We start from the raw sequence: 16,313 nt of genomic DNA on the forward strand, positions 1-16,313 counted from the left end.
TCTAATCGCTTACATACCCGCTATACCAACCATGTCTTCTGGATGCTTCACTGTTTTTGCCAGGCAGTGTAGTAGACACATTTTCTGTGGAACTAAGACTGAGTGATTTAGCAGACCAGTCGAAGTGTGACAGTATGGCTAAGTGTTTGTCAAGCCAGGACTGTATGCGCTGTGAACGCGGCTGTTTTCATGTTGCGAGAAGGGAGTGCTCACAGTACATTCATCATGAAGATATAGAAATGTAACAGTTGGTCATTGAGGGCTTCGAAAATAAGAAACATCCTTGTTCATGGTAACTCGAATGAGTTGGCCCATATCGTGGTACGACAAACATCCTCCAAAACGTTGCATACCTGCCTCCATCCTGAAATACTCCTTCAACACACTGCGGGTTAAATACTTCACTTGGCCGCCGGTGAACCTAGCGCTTTACACTATTTGAAAGGAGGCAAAATCACGACTCTCAAACCACACCAAACACCTACAGTCAGATATTGCCCAGTTTCTATGTTTCTGATCCCATTGAAGGCGTTCAGATTTGTGCAGCGCTATGAGTAGTGACTTTTTGCGAGGTACCTTATTCCAAATATCCACCTTGCAAGCAGTTTCATTCGCAGCGTTCACTCGGAAACCGACTGAGATACGCATGTATTTACTTACAGCAGAAACTCCTAAAGTGTTTGAAACCAATGGTCATTGACAAGCCGTGACAGTCTTCTCCCCTCCCTGTCGGTTAAGATTTTATTAGGACCACAGTTCTAACGCCACGTTACATGGCTGCTTGTGGCTAACCATTTCTTGTTGAAATGGTAGAAAATCCGCGTTGATACACCAACAAATGTAGCAACTACATTCACAACGTTGTCATCAGCACTTTCAGATACCATAGTTCCTTTCTGACATACTGTCAATCCTTCACGTCGAATCATCATACTGCCTGACTCCATCAACCGACTGACATACAAGCACAACTCAAAACCATAATTTACGTCAGCGGTGCAGGGTCACATGACTGCTTCGTACTAGGTCCAAGCCATCAACAGTACCCTAAGTATTCAGAGTGCTCTTTTAATGGGGTGACTAATATTTTATTTCCAGGGAGAATAATACGGCATTTCTGTATTTCACCAACGCGTTGTCTTTAGAGTATGAGTAATGGAGGTATTTTAATTTTCCTTTGACAACAATAACGCAAGAAAAGGAAGATTAGAGCTTCACGTCCTGTCGACGATGGGCTAGTTAGAGACGGGAGACACTACCATATCTAACATACAGGAGGAAATCGCCTGGCTTCGTTCAAGAAGACGCCCTGATTCAACTCGAGAGATTTGAGAAAATCACTGAACATGAAAATTATAATGTATGGATGGCAATTTGAACCCTGCTCTTTCCGAATACCAGTGCAGATTCCTTGCAACAGAGCCACATCGAAACTACTATAAACGTGAAGTGGCCTTTTGATATATAAACGGATTAAAGAATACCTTTCCTTACGATAGACTGCCATTTGGTAATCTGTGTTTGAAACACGTTCACAACGGAAGTCACTAATGTGTACTAATGAGATGTCTTTCTACTCTAGGAGAGCCAATTCCACTCGTAGGAGAGGAAGGAATTTTTGTCACCAGTATTCGGTTGGGATGGACGTGCAAGCACATGGTCCTGATCACCTAATTATACCCCCAGTGTACTCGAATAAATACTTAACGTCTCCGAGGACTCCTGCAGAATGAGGTCATGTTTCACGGTGGGTGACGATGCTTCCGTCGGATGGGTCGTTACACGCGGAAGTTACCTTGGATCTATTCCAGGAAATAGGTTACGTATTTGTGCCGGATTTAACTCTCTCCGTTTCTTCCATTCCAAGATAGCCACACCAACATAAACAAAATACAGTACTATATAGACACTCAGTCATTTACACCATACATCACACAGTCGACACCACGTAACAGCTTGGAGGAGGATAATATAGTTTCCTGTTCGTCATTTCGGATTTAAAACTTACGTCAACGATACAGGTCTCACAGCACGGCCTAAAGCATAACATTCATATGAAGTAATCACAACATCGAAATGTTTTGCTATGCATGGATCATTCGGGTGTTGATAGCATATGCAGAGTTGTCTTCTTATAACCTGAATTATGGGTAAGGTTTACTTTGAATTTAAAGAACGCTGCGGTGGGCATTTCTTAGGGCATCCAGTGTTACCCGAAGTCTAAGTTATGTTTACTCCCTGAATCCTTATGGTCAAGTATTGAAACTTTAAATTATTACTTTTGCATTGACATTAGTTTCATCAGAAAATTTAATGCAATCAATTAAACGGACGCAGTAATAGTGTGAGATCCCCTTATGCCGATTCCCAGCTACATACATCACGAACGAACAAGAAAATGAGAATGGTCGAGATGAGACCGAAAATGCAGACGGTGAAAATCGTTGTCACATCTCGCAAAAGTGTTCGTGACGGAAGGAAGCAAAACGAAGATTTCTTTCAGTTAGCTAAAACCGTAACAAATCACGACAGAGCCGGCCGAAGTGGCCGTGCGGTTAAAGGCGCTGCAGTCTGGAACCGCAAGACCGCTACGGTCGCAGGTTCGAATCCTGCCTCGGGCATGGATGTTTGTGATGTTCTTAGGTTAGTTAGGTTTAACTAGTCCTTGAGCAGTTGAGCAGTTGAGTCCCATAGCACTCAGAGCCATTTGAACCATCACGACAGAAATCTGGACACTTAACTGTAGAGGAGGAGGAGGAGATTAGTGTTTAACGTCCCGTCGACAACGAGGTCATTAGAGACGGAGCACAAGCTCGGATGAGGGAAGAATGGGGAAGGAAATCGGCCGTGCCCTTTCGAAGGAACCATCCCGGCATTTGCCGGAAGCGATTTAGGGAAATCACGGAAAACCTGAATCAGGATGGCCGGAGACGGGATTGAATCGTCGTCCTTCCGAATGCGAGTCCAGTGTGCTAACCACTGCGCCACCTCGCTCGGTTTTAACTATAGACATACAGCTTCAGTGTCAGAGGAAAGAAGAGGGAGATGTAAATCAGTTACTGTTTTCGTGCAGCGTCTTTGAACGACAGCAAAATCACTTGCTGGAAAACCACGTGAAATTGAAGTTGCCGCTTCTAACACGTGCTCCTGTTTTACCATGTGACGAAGATACACATACAGTGCCATTTTTATATCAATAGGAAATAGTAAAGTGCATGCAAGAAATATGTTGACCTATCTGGTTGCGTAAGAAGGTGTATGAGCTTATCATGTCAAGAATATATAGCTTCAGAGTACGCCCTAGTGACACAAAATTCTTATTGCTTTCAATAGGCCACACACCTGTGAGCATAGATTTGCTGGTGGCTGTATGTTAATGTAACTGGCAGGAACCGCAGAACAAAGCGGGGCTCGCATGGTGCGGATGCCGCGAGGTGCCTAACTGGTGACCCCAATGCGTGCCGTACTGACGCCTAACGCCTGACGCCGTACGGCGTAACGGGACCGCGAAATGGCGCCGCCCTGACGTAACGCTGACACATTTTTCCGGACACCGTTCTCTTCCCCTGCAACTAGCGCTCCCAACGGTGTCACGTCTCACCTGAATTCCACACTTCTCATCACTTTACTCGGAACCGCTCAGCCGTAGTATGTCCGACGCTTCAGAACAGATGGATAAAGTCTTATATTTCAAATAACGTTTACAGCTATTCAATATAACAAACTAGTAATTTCCCAAAGGCTTGATTGCTACAATGCTCGGTGAAGAGATAATTCTAAGAAGTCTCCTCTGCGCTGTTCGAAGTTTGATAATTTCATGTATATTTTCTCATCTTGTTATGTCACTCTGTGTAAGTACACATAAAACAGAATACTTTTATGCCCTCAAAAACTCTCGGATAGCAGCGCTAAGAAGCAGCATCTTGAAGTATTTTGTCCATAATACAAAAAGTTAATCGATCTAACAGTGAACCCACAAGGACAGCCATGCTCGTTACCATGCCGCGTGGTGGCTTCGGAGAAGCGTACGGGTCCTGGATCGAATCGACCCGGCTCATAAACGACGAACGCTGGTGTTCCGGCCAGGCTAAATGTGGTACGTAGGCGGTTTCCCGCCTCCATACCACGTCAGTACATGCATCCCGCCCCAGTTACACGATCCGAAAACTTTTAGGAAACATTCGCACACTTTCATACGGGATAATACTGGATGCAGACAGCTGAGGTGCGCAAGTTGTGTCCAGTGGAGGAAAGGGGTGTCCACTGGAAGGGCATCAGCAGACCCTCTACCATTAACATCGATAAATACAAAAACTGATGCAATGACCCAAAGAAGATACGGCATAAAGACCAGAAAAAGAAGAAGAAGAATGGATCTAACGGCTAGCTTGTACAAAAACATTAATTTTACGTCTCTGGTAATCCCTCGAGGTCAGTGTGACAACAGCCATGCATGAAACACCTGAACAATGATAACTGAAACTAACAGCTGTATTGTAGTCCAACGTCATTTATTCAAAACATTCCACCTATTTTGACTCCAGAAAGAGTCATCTACAGGAATCAGTCGTAATCTGCCATCAACATATGAACCACAATGACAAAGTCCAACGGAGTTTTCAAATGGAAACAGTACAACTTACTAACCATGTGCACGTTCTGGCTAACATGCTTAATAAATTGGACTGTTTCCATTTCAAGAACCCGTTGGTCTTTGTCATTGTAGTTCGTATGCTGATAGCAGATTACGCTCGGTGCCTGAAGATTACGCTTTATGGCTTCGAAACTGAAAGCATGTTTTGAATAAACGATGTTGGATTTCAATACAGCTATTCCCAGAATGAGATTTTCACTCTGAAGTGGAGTGTGCGCTGATATGAAACTTCCCGGCAGATTAAAACTGTGTGCCGGACCGAGACTCGAACTCGGGACCTTTGCCTTTCGCGGGCAAGTCCTCTACCATCTGAGCTACCCAAGTACGACTCACGCCCCGTCCTCACAGCTTTACTTCTGCCAGTATCTCGTCTCCTACCTTCCAAAGTACTTGCCCGCGAAAGGCAAAGGTCCCGAGTTCGGGTCTCGGTCCGGCACACAGTTTTAATCTGCCAGGACGATTCAATACAGCTGTTGGTTTCAATTGTCATTACTCAAGCACTAATTTTTACTGTTAAGTGAACCAAACGTAAACTTGTCATCAGCCCCAAGTTTTGTTTGAACATTACTGTACTTTACTGGGTATGGTTCTGTCCGAAGTGATATGCCTTCCTACGAACTTTGAACTGAGCAGCCAGATATAAGACGATCGACACTTTAGTGTGGACACCGAACCATAGTGCAGCTCGGCATTTTTCAAGTTAACAAACATTGCCATAGTTGGAAGAAGCGATAAGTGACAGGTAAATATCTTGAGACTGCCTGGAAATCAAAACACCCACCGTTGGACCCGTAGTCTGTCACAACCGCTGAGCCACAGAATATAATGAAAATCTTTCAGGCATCTTTATTCGCTACGCAACTATACAGTCCCAGTCGTTATTGGTTATTCCTCTTCTCAATGGGACTCATTACAACTACGTTCTTGTGAGTATTAAGCCCACGGAGTAGAAATGTAACCGAGTTAGCGTTCAGATACGCAGAACAGAACTATTGTCGACAACATACATCACGTCCAAAGTCACGTGACTTACTGGTACTTACTTGTGAAAAGTAACTGTTCTTCCTTTCACGTAATCTGATTTGAATCCACTGCAGCAACAATTATTCGCCATTGACGTTAGTAATAAATAAATGTGTAGGAACAATTTGAAGGAGTGTAACATCAAAGCTAAGCTCTTAGCACAAAACGTTAACAAACTGCGTTATAATAAGAGTCACGTGACGTTTACCGTTAGATGTTGCCGAAAAGCGTAGTACAGCAAGCTCACTCAAGGTTAAAACGCACTGGTAGTTCACTAGGCTGCTGAATGAGTAATTTTATCTTTGAATAAGCTTCATTATTCTTTTTTGTTAATGGATAAACGGCACAAAAATTTCAGTTACAGCAAATATTTCACCTCCCATTCAAAAAAAGATATTTCCTCAAAGTAATTGCTTCTCTAGGGAGCATATAGTTACTAAAATTGGTTTTTCTCAAATAATATCATAAAATATTACTGTCATCGCTGTGAACATACATTTTTCCTTTGAGTTAGTACAATTATTGGTTTACAGCGATTTTGAATGTTTTGTGACAAAACACGTCTGTTATCCCAGTTACAATATTTTCCATAAAACCAGTCTATTCGAGGCTCATTACTTAAACAGACATGCACAGGCTCGTATACTGCCGCTATTGTTCAAGCCCCAGGCTCCGGTTTCTTCATCATATCGAGTGCTTTTGTACCATATACTTGACAGTTACACCGTTTTTTCATTATCAAAACATTTTTCTTTCTGAAAATACACCAACAAACACATCAAAATGATTTCGACTGTCTTCTCTTACTTCCTTTTTCCTTAGGTTCATTGGCATTGTCAAAGACAGTAACTTCCAGAATGTGATACCTCCCAAAATGTTATAATATATTTACAGTACTAAGAATTAAATCTTTTCATTTGGGAGATTATTTGATAGCCCTGTGAAGAAGAAACTACTTCACTAGTGTTGTGTGTCGAGCATAGATTTTTTTTTTTCATCTAAGATTTGCTGTACCGCATGAGTTGATATTACCGAGTGTCTCATATCCTAATTATTTTCATTACATTTTTCACAAACACAAGCGTGTTTGAACGGTCAGTCATGTTCAGAGGCAGATTAGTGGCAAAGGATTATACTTACAGTATAATGGTGTGTCATATTACAGTCTAGAATCATCAAATTAGATTTAACTTTGATTAAAATGGAAGACAATTTCCTGCAACGTATTTGATAGATAGTGTAGAAAACATTGACAAGCTTTTGTCTAGTTTCGTAATGCTCCTAGATATACAAAACCCACACAACAAAATTATTTTGCTTAATCACAGCAGGTACCTACTCCTCTTACGTTTTGATGTGGTCCTGAAAATTCCTCACCAAAACATTGCTACATATTTTGTTGATGCTCGTATTCTGCTGCCTGACTTTCCGGGGTGTCCACCCCTACTAACTTTCTGTCCAGAGACAAAAAAAAAAAAAAAAAAACAGAATACATAAGAGAAGTGTTGTATAGTTACTATCTTAAAATATCAATATATGTAGTAAAGTACTGATTGCTTGATTGAAATTTGCCTCATCATTACTTTCCTATTATTACGGCTGAAGGCAGGTTAGATTAGATTAGATTAGATTAGATTAGATTAATACTAGTTCCATGGATCATGAATACGATATTTCGTAATGATGTGGAACGAGTCAAATGATATTAAGGGAGAGGACATTTATAGAACGATATACTGGAAGAACCAACCTTCACGATGAATGTCTTCTCGTCCTGTTGTGACGGTTCGTAAAACGGGGAGTTTTAACACAAGGGAACTTGCACAGACGAAGCTGCCCAAGTTACTGTATACAACATATCGTTTAAAAGTACTAAAATACCGTATTACATGTATTAGTATTGTAAATAAGAAAACATTATTGCAATTATTGTTCTGCTAACTTACATTCTTCATAGATAAGCATTTCTACCTTCTTCTCGTTGGCGTACCTTGAACTCACACAACTTTTCTCATCAAGACTTGACTCCATAAAGGGTTTATTTCTATTTGTTTACTGCCAGCTCCACCAAGTGGACGAGTTACGTTTCCCCAGCTAACTACACTGTGTGCCTGCACAGGAGAGTCAAATTCAGTTGGGCGTAACGTTTTTAATAACTTCATTTTTATGTGTATGGTGTAATGTGATAACGTTTTCGAACTCGTATAGGATTGGTGGGGTCACACTCCGAATATAACATACAGAATTCTATTCAAAAAAGAGGTGCTGTCGTTGATGTCTTCGAAACAAATACGTTATAAGGAAGGAAACAACGATGATTAATGTTCCCCTGGTAGCTAAACAACATTTGCTTCATGTAAATTTCATTCCGCGTTTGGACAAAAAGTTATCTGGTGAGGTCAAGGTAGATGTACACCCTGTATACTGTAACGTCTGTTGGAGGATTATGTTAATTCAACGACCTCTGGCAACTTACATTGGGAACATCTATGGTTCATGTAAGTATAACCGATTTCATTCTAACATTACACCCACAAAATATGATATGAATCCAAAGCACATCATTTGATACGAAACGTAAATACAGACAAGTGCCATGAGTTTTTCAGCGAACAATCGAGCTTTATTTATGACTATTTTTCATAAATAGTCTTCGTGTACAAGTCTCAGTCGAAAAGCTCTAATGCACTGATGCGTCGACACTTATTTGAATTTGAATTATTCGATCTTATAAACAAGTCTAAACACGATCAATAAACTTCATAAATTCTTTTAAATTCCATACAACATTTTCTGCATCACTCTGCCCATAGACGTATTGTTTTCCAGTTACTTATTTTTCCTTAGGAAAAATGACATGAAACCATAGCAAAACGGAAAACAACTATCATGATAGAAAATAGCTATGACAAATATCTTTTAGTGCTATTTACGAACTCTCAGTTTGTACAGTTCTTCACAGGCCAACGTTCCAATCTTTTCGAGACGTTCTGGATGAGTCAGAGACAGAAAGTCAATATGACACACTTGTTGTTGGAAAAGTCAGGATTCACCTTACAAAGAAAGCCACTAAATGTTCTTCTTAGTTTCGCCAGCAGCAGGCCCGATAATCGTAAGCCATAGTCCACCTATGATTTAATATCTTATTGACTAAAGTAATGCCAGGTTAACTTGTAAATTTGAATTCAAATAAGGCACAGAAATATTGCAGAGAAGTAGGCTCCGTAACTGACATATTGTAACGTCCCCTTAGAAAAAGTATAAATGACTGTACTAGTAAGCCTCTTACGTTATTTGATTTTCAAACAGCTGAGCAAAACTGAGCGTACTCAGACTGTTCTCTCTTTATTTATTCTGATCGTCACTAAACTGACACACAATATTTTTTCTTAGGGCAACGCAATCGGACTTTTAATAATCCCTACAAAACAACTGATAGGTATAGTTAGCAAATGAAAGATTTTGATTGGGAACAATGTATTTACCTTAATAATGTTCAAAAGTCATCATATATATCTCAATTCATGACATCCATCTTTACAAATTTCCTTTTTCTGTCGAACACACGACCAGATCGTGCTCACACAGTAATCTCTCAAAATTCTGGCATCTCTCTCTTCACATCCACCATTGCTGGCGGCTCACCTCCAACTGCACAACGCTACGAGCTGATCACATCCAACTGCCCAACACTACAATAGCGAATATTCCAACAATGCCAACCAGCCACAGACTGCACTCAGCACTGTCAGTGATCTTCATGCAGAGCGCTACGTGGCGTTACCAACATAAAAGCCTAAACAGCCTACTTACAATATTGATGTGCAACGTAACGTTGCGCACGACGTTGCGCCGATGGCACCTGTGTAATTTCTGTTCACAGAGATCGTCATAAAAGCATTCACGTATACTGATTCCCGTCATTTCCATGAAAGTCGGTTGATATTCATGGCGAATACAACTAATAAAATAGACGCAGTTTTCAAGTTTAGCCCAAAGTTGAGAAATCGGCCGCTAACTTTTAATTTAGTATCATCCACCTGTTTGTAGTGTAGAGATTTTCTAAAGGTGTTTGTGGTGCTGTCTAAATGGGTCAAATGGCTCTGAGCACTATGGGACTTAACTTCTAAGGTCATCAGTCCCCTAGAACTTAGAACTACGTAAACCTCACAAACCTAAGGACATCACACACATCCATGCCCGAGGCAGGATTCGAACCTGAGACGGTAGCAGTCGCTCGGTTCTGGACTGAAGCGCCTAGAGCCGCACGGCCACCGCGGCCGGCTGGTGCTGTCTCTCAGAGACTGAATGCAAGTGAGACATTTGGATAGTACATATATCAAGATTTTCACATTGTGGAATGTAAACAGTCGTAAAATAGGTCCCTCGTTTGAGAGCATCTAGTCTCAAATGAAGAAATGACCTGAAAAACTACGAGAAAGCTAAAGGGAAGAATGCAGTCACGTGAGGATCTGGAATAAAGAAGAAGTCTAGAGAGAAATGTCTCGTCGGCAGCGATGTCATTAGAGACGTAGCACTAGTTAAGTTTAATAAGAGTTGGAGCAGAAGTGGCCAGTTTAAGGTAGCGTCCTGGGGTCTGCTTTGTGGTTTAGGAGAAAAACAGAAAGTATAAGTCATGTTGGTTTGTGTAAGCGTTACAAGGATTCAGTGCATGTGAGTGTCTGGATGATTCTTCCGAAACATCGACAGTCGATTTCCTTCTTTCGCAATCCGAGCGTGTGCTTCCACTCTAAAGAGATCGAAGTACATAAGACTTTAAACAGTAATCTTCATTTCGTCTGGGTGAGTGCGACGACTGATTCTGCAGTTTAATGTTGTTTGTGGACGATGCTTTCATTTCATGAAGCACTACATGCAGTTTTGTGATTTAACGTCGAACTGCGGCACGTATTTTGATCACAAATCGTACAGCAACAACTTTTCTGCCGTCTCAACGAAATATTACGAATGAAAGTTTCAACAGCCACCAGCATCCTAACCATGTATAATGACAATAGTTGTTCGGTCCCGTATGAGATTTCATCTTCGTTCATCACTACGGTGCCTGTCATTTAAAGAAAACTAAGTTATCCCCTTGAACTCCTCGTATATTATTCCAGTTATGTTATTTTATGTTAACCGGGGACCTAGACACGATGGAGAGGCTCCGTCCCCGCCGCAGCCGCAGTGGTCCACAACCCCACGAGGACTGCGGCAGTCCACTTCACCCCTCCACCTCGCCACACCGAACCCAGGGTTACTATGCGGTTCGGTCCCCGGTGGACCACCCAGGGAACGTCTCACACCAGACGAGTGTAACCCCTATGTTTGCGTGGTAGAGTAGTGGTGGTGTACGCGTACGTGGAGAACTTGTTTGCGCAGCAGTCGGCGACATAATGTAGCTGAGGTGGAATTAGGGGAACCAGCTCGCATTCACCGAAGCAGATGGAAAACCGCCTAAAAACCATCCACGGTCTGGCTGGCTCACCGGACCTCAACACAAATCCGCCGGGCGAATTCGTGCCGGGGATCGTCTATCCTTCCCGCCCGGAAAACCGTGCGTTAGACCGCATGGCCCACCGGGCGGGCGTTAATCGTTAATGCCACTGGTGGTCGGGGTAGGAATTGACTGGTAGTTTAGTGACAAAAATAAATCCGTTCAACTGATGAATAAGGATGACACAAACTTTGACATAACAAAAAATTAAGTTGTCGATAGGAAGCGTTGAGAGCCACAAGCATTGGTCTTTGTTCTGCAGGAGAATTACTCACGGAGTACACATCAATACATAAAATGCCGTGTGGTTCAAATGGCTCTGAGCACTACGGGACTTGACTGCTGTGGTCATCAGTCCCCTAGAACTTAGAACTACTTAAACCTAACTAACCTAAATGACATCACACACATCCATGCCCGAGGCAGGATTCTAACCTGCGACCGTAGCGGTCGCGCGGTCCAGACTGTATCGCCCAGAACCACTCGGCCACTCCGGCCGGCAAAATGCCGTGTGGCTAGGGCCTCCAGTCGGGTAGACCGTTCGCCTGGTGCAACTCTTTTGAGTTGACCCCACTGCGGCGACTTGCGTGTCGATGGGGATGAAATGATGATGATAAGGACAACACAACACCCAGTCCCTCAGCGGAGAAAATCTCCGATCCAGCCGGGAATCGAGCCCGGGACGTAAGGTATGACATTCCATCGCGCTGATAACTCAGCTACCAGGGGCGGACACATCAATACATAAGGCGCCAACACGCAAAAATGAATCTCCTGTGCATCGATGGGGCTTGGTAAGCAGTTGTCGTAATCATATTTCAAGGATTTCCAGTGTATGTTAGACTGAAGAGAGCAAAATCGTTTCATTATAGAACACAAGACGCTGCAGCACAAATAGTGAAGCCTTGGAAACCGGAAGTACGTTCTAAGTAGCTGAAGTATTGTTTAAACTGTGCAATAACACCGAAATTCCGGGCAAGAGAATTGTTCAAATGGTTCAAATGGCACTGAGCACTATGGGACTTAACTTCTGAGGTCATCAGTCCCCTAGAACTTAGAACTACTTAAACCTAACTAACCTAAGGACATCATACACATCCATGTCCGAGGCAGGATTGAGCCTGCGACCGTAGCGGTCGCGCGGTTCCAGACTGTAGCGCCTGTAACAACTCGGCCACCCCGGCCGGCAAGAGAATTGTAGAGCAATTAAAAGGAAGTGAAATACATACATTGTGTTGTCACATTAATATGACCACCTGTCAAAAGCATGAATAACAACACTGCGAGATGTGCAGGGGAAGAGTCAATGAGGTTCTGGAAGATAGTGACAGGGAAGTGGAGCCATGCCGACTCCAGTGCCGTGGTCAACTGCGCTAAGTTTCTCGGTTCAGTATCCAAGACATGAACAACTCGGTGGAGGTGGTCCGACAGATTGCCGATTGGGTTTTAATCCGAGGAGTTTGGCGGCCAAGAGGTTACGGCAAACTCATGCTGGTGCTCTTCGAACCACGCACGTACATTGAGAGGTGTGTGTTGCATTCTTCTTCAGGAGATGCCATCGTGCCGAGGTAAAAACGAACTTCATGTAGGGGTAAACATGGTCCTCAAGGATAGATGCACTCTTGTGTTGATCAGTTGTGCCTTAAAGAATGACGAGATCACTCACGCAGGGAATGCCAAGAAAACATTCTCCAGACCACAATACTCCCTCCTCTGGCCTAGACCCTCCCGACGATTGTTGCAGGGCCATAAACGCCATCTGTCGAATGGAGCATAAAACGTGATTCATCTAAAAAGGTCACCTGTCGCCGCTCAGTGGACGTCCGGTTGCGATATTCTCGTGCAAATTCCAGCTTTGTTCACCAGTAAGCAGCAGTCAGCTTGGGAACATGAACCAGGCGCCTGCTGCGGAGATCCACACGCAGCGATGTTCACTGAACAGTCCTTGAGGAGACAGTGTTGGAAGCTCCTCGGTTCACCTAGTATATCAGCTGCTCAACAGTTGCACGTCTGTTCGCCCGTAGACACCTTCGCAGCCGTCGTTCACCCCCATCAACTATGGCCCGTGGTGCACCACATGTGCCTCGCCGCTGGTTTTCAGTAGAGCCATTTTGCCATGCACGGTACGCTTTAACCACGACAGCACGCAAACAATTTACAAACTTAACTGTTTGGGGTATGCCTCCACCCTTTACCCAGAAGCCATTGATCATACCCTTTTGGACGTCAGGTAAGTCTCTCAGTTTCGACATTACGACAGCTACTGCACTGTTTTCCGCAGCCCTCTCTTCTCCCTCCCTCCCCCCACCCACGCTGTACATGCCTTCCACTCCTAGTGCTGACACCTGCCCTCTATGTGCGGTTATATAACACTGAAAGGGAATATTGGCGGTGGTCACATAAACGTGTATTTACTGATTGTGCTGGGAAACACTCCTGTTTTTACAAATGACTAGAAAATTGTATTTTCTAAGAGATATAAAGAGCAAGATTCGATGTCCTTAGCAAGATATGTGTTAGCAGTCGTCAATTCGAAGAGTAGTTCAGTGCAAAACTCTTCACTGTGGTCTATGTTGTGCAAATATTTTCACATCTCTAAGAAACATAGTTGTCGGAAGGTCATCTAGTGAAACGGAGGTGCTATTTGGCGCTCACCAAGGAAGTGTTATAGGCCCTCTGCTGTTCCTAAACTATATAAACGATATGAGAGCCAATCTGAAAAGCCCTCTTAGATTATTTACAGATGATGCTGTCATTTGCCATCTAATAAGGTCATCAGATGATCAAAACCTAATGCCAAGTGATTTAGATACCTGTATGGCGAGTAAAGTGGGAATTGGTTCTAAATAATGAAAAGTGTGAGGCCATCTACATGAGTACTAAACGGAATCCTTTCAATTTAGGTTACACGATAAATCCCACAAATCTAAAGGCTATCAATTCAATTAAATACCTGGGAATTACAATTACGAACAACTTAAACTGAAACGATCGCATAAATAATGTTAGGAGCAAGGCAGCGGTTTAGTGGCAACACACTTAGAAGATGTAACAGGTCTGTTAAAGAGACTGCCTACGCTACGCTTGTCCGCCCCGTGTTACATTACTACTGGGCAGCATGGGATCCTTACCACATAAGACTGATGGAGGACATTGAAAAAGTTCAAAGAAGAGCAGCCCGTTTTGTATTATTACGAAATGGGGGAGAGCGTGTCACGGATATTATACGCGATTTGGTATGGCAATCATTCAGGCAAACGCTTTTTTTGTTCTGGAGAGATCTTGTCACGAAATTTAAATCTCCAGCATTCTTCTCCGAATGCAATAATATTTTATTGACACTCACCTACGTAGTGAGAAATGATCAACGTAATAAAATAAGAGAAGTCAGTGCGAGCACGGAAAGATTTAAGTTTTCATTTCTCCCGAGCGTTAAGAGAGAGTGGGACGGTAGAGAAATAGTGTGAAAGAGGTTGGATGAACACCCTGCCAGGCACTTACGTATGAATATTACAGTATTCATGCTGATGTAGATGTAGGAACTAGTGCAACATTCGTTAGCCTGAACCTTCTAAGGGTACTCATGTCTGGGTGTCCCTCTGATGTTTTTATTTAACGTAGGGCTCGATTACCAAGACAAATTACTCCATAATGACACCGAAGGATGTACGCCGCTAATGGATTCCTTCTTTCAAATTAATTCTTCCTTAGAGCTCTTTACTCGCTAATTTATTCAGTAATTCATTAGTTATTCGACCGATCCATCAAATACATAGCATTCATCTGTAGCCCTGCATTCCAGTAGCTTCTATTATCTTTCTGTCTGTTCTGCTTACCATCCACGTTTGATCTCCTTATAAAATAACATTCCAGAGGAAGATTCTGCGAAATGACTGTATATACGAGGTGCATTTAAGTTCTAAGGCCTCCGATTTTTTTTCTAATTAAGTACTCACCCGAAATCGATGAAACTGGCGTTACTTCTCGACGTAATCGCCCTGCAGACGTACACATTTTTCACAACGCTGACGCCATGATTCCATGGCAGCGGCGAAGGCTTCTTTAGGAGTCTGTTTTGACCACTGGAAAATCGCTGAGGCAATAGCAGCACGTCTGGTGAATGTGCGGCCACGGAGAGAGTCTTTCATTGTTGGAAAAAGCCAAAAGTCACTAGGAGCCAGGTCAGGTGAGTAGGGAGCTTGAGGAATCACTTCAAAGTTATCACGAAGAAACTGTTGCGTAACGTTAGCTCGATGTGCGCGTGCGTTGTCTTGGTGAAACAGCACACGCGCAGCCCTTCCCGGACGTTTTTGTTGCAGTGCAGGAAGGAATTTGTTCTTCAAAACCTTTTCTTAGGATGCACCTGTTACCGTAGTGCCCTTTGGAACGCAATGGGTAAGGATTACGCCCCCGCTGTCCCAGAACATGGACATCATCATTTTTTCAGCACTGGCGGTTACCCGAAATGTTTTTGGTGGCGGTGAATCTGTGTGCTTCCATTGAGTTGACTGGCGCTTTGTTTCTGGATTGAAAAATGGCATCCACGTCTCATCCATTGTAACAACCGACGAAAAGAAAGTCCCATTGATGCTGTCGTTGCGCGTCAACATTGCTTGGTAACATGCCACACGGGCAGCCATGTGGTCGTCCGTCAGCATTCGTGGCACCCACCTGGATCACACTTTTCGCTTTTTCAGGTCGTCATGCAGGATTGTGTGCACAGAACCCACAGAAATGCCAACTCTGGAGGCGATCTGTTCAACAGTCATTCGGCGATCCCCCAAAACAATTCTCTCCACTTTCTCGATCATGTCGTCAGACCGGCTTGTGCGAGCCAGAGGTTGTTTCGGTTTGTTGTCACACGATGTTCTGCCTTCTTTAAACTGCCGCACCCACGAACGCACTTTCGACACATCCATAACTCCATCACCACATGTCTCCTTCAACTGTCGATGAATTTCAATTGGTTTCACACCACGAAAATTCAGAAAACGAATGATTGCACACTGTTCAAGTAAGGAAAACGTCGCCATTATAAGTATTTAAAACAGTTCTCATTCTCGCCGCTGGCGGTAAAATTCCATCTGCCGTATGGTGCTGCCATCTCTGGGACGTATTGGCAATGAACTCGGCCTCATT

This window comes from Schistocerca cancellata, chromosome 4 (assembly GCF_023864275.1).
Source record: "Schistocerca cancellata isolate TAMUIC-IGC-003103 chromosome 4, iqSchCanc2.1, whole genome shotgun sequence".
Lineage (NCBI taxonomy): Eukaryota > Metazoa > Arthropoda > Insecta > Orthoptera > Acrididae > Schistocerca > Schistocerca cancellata.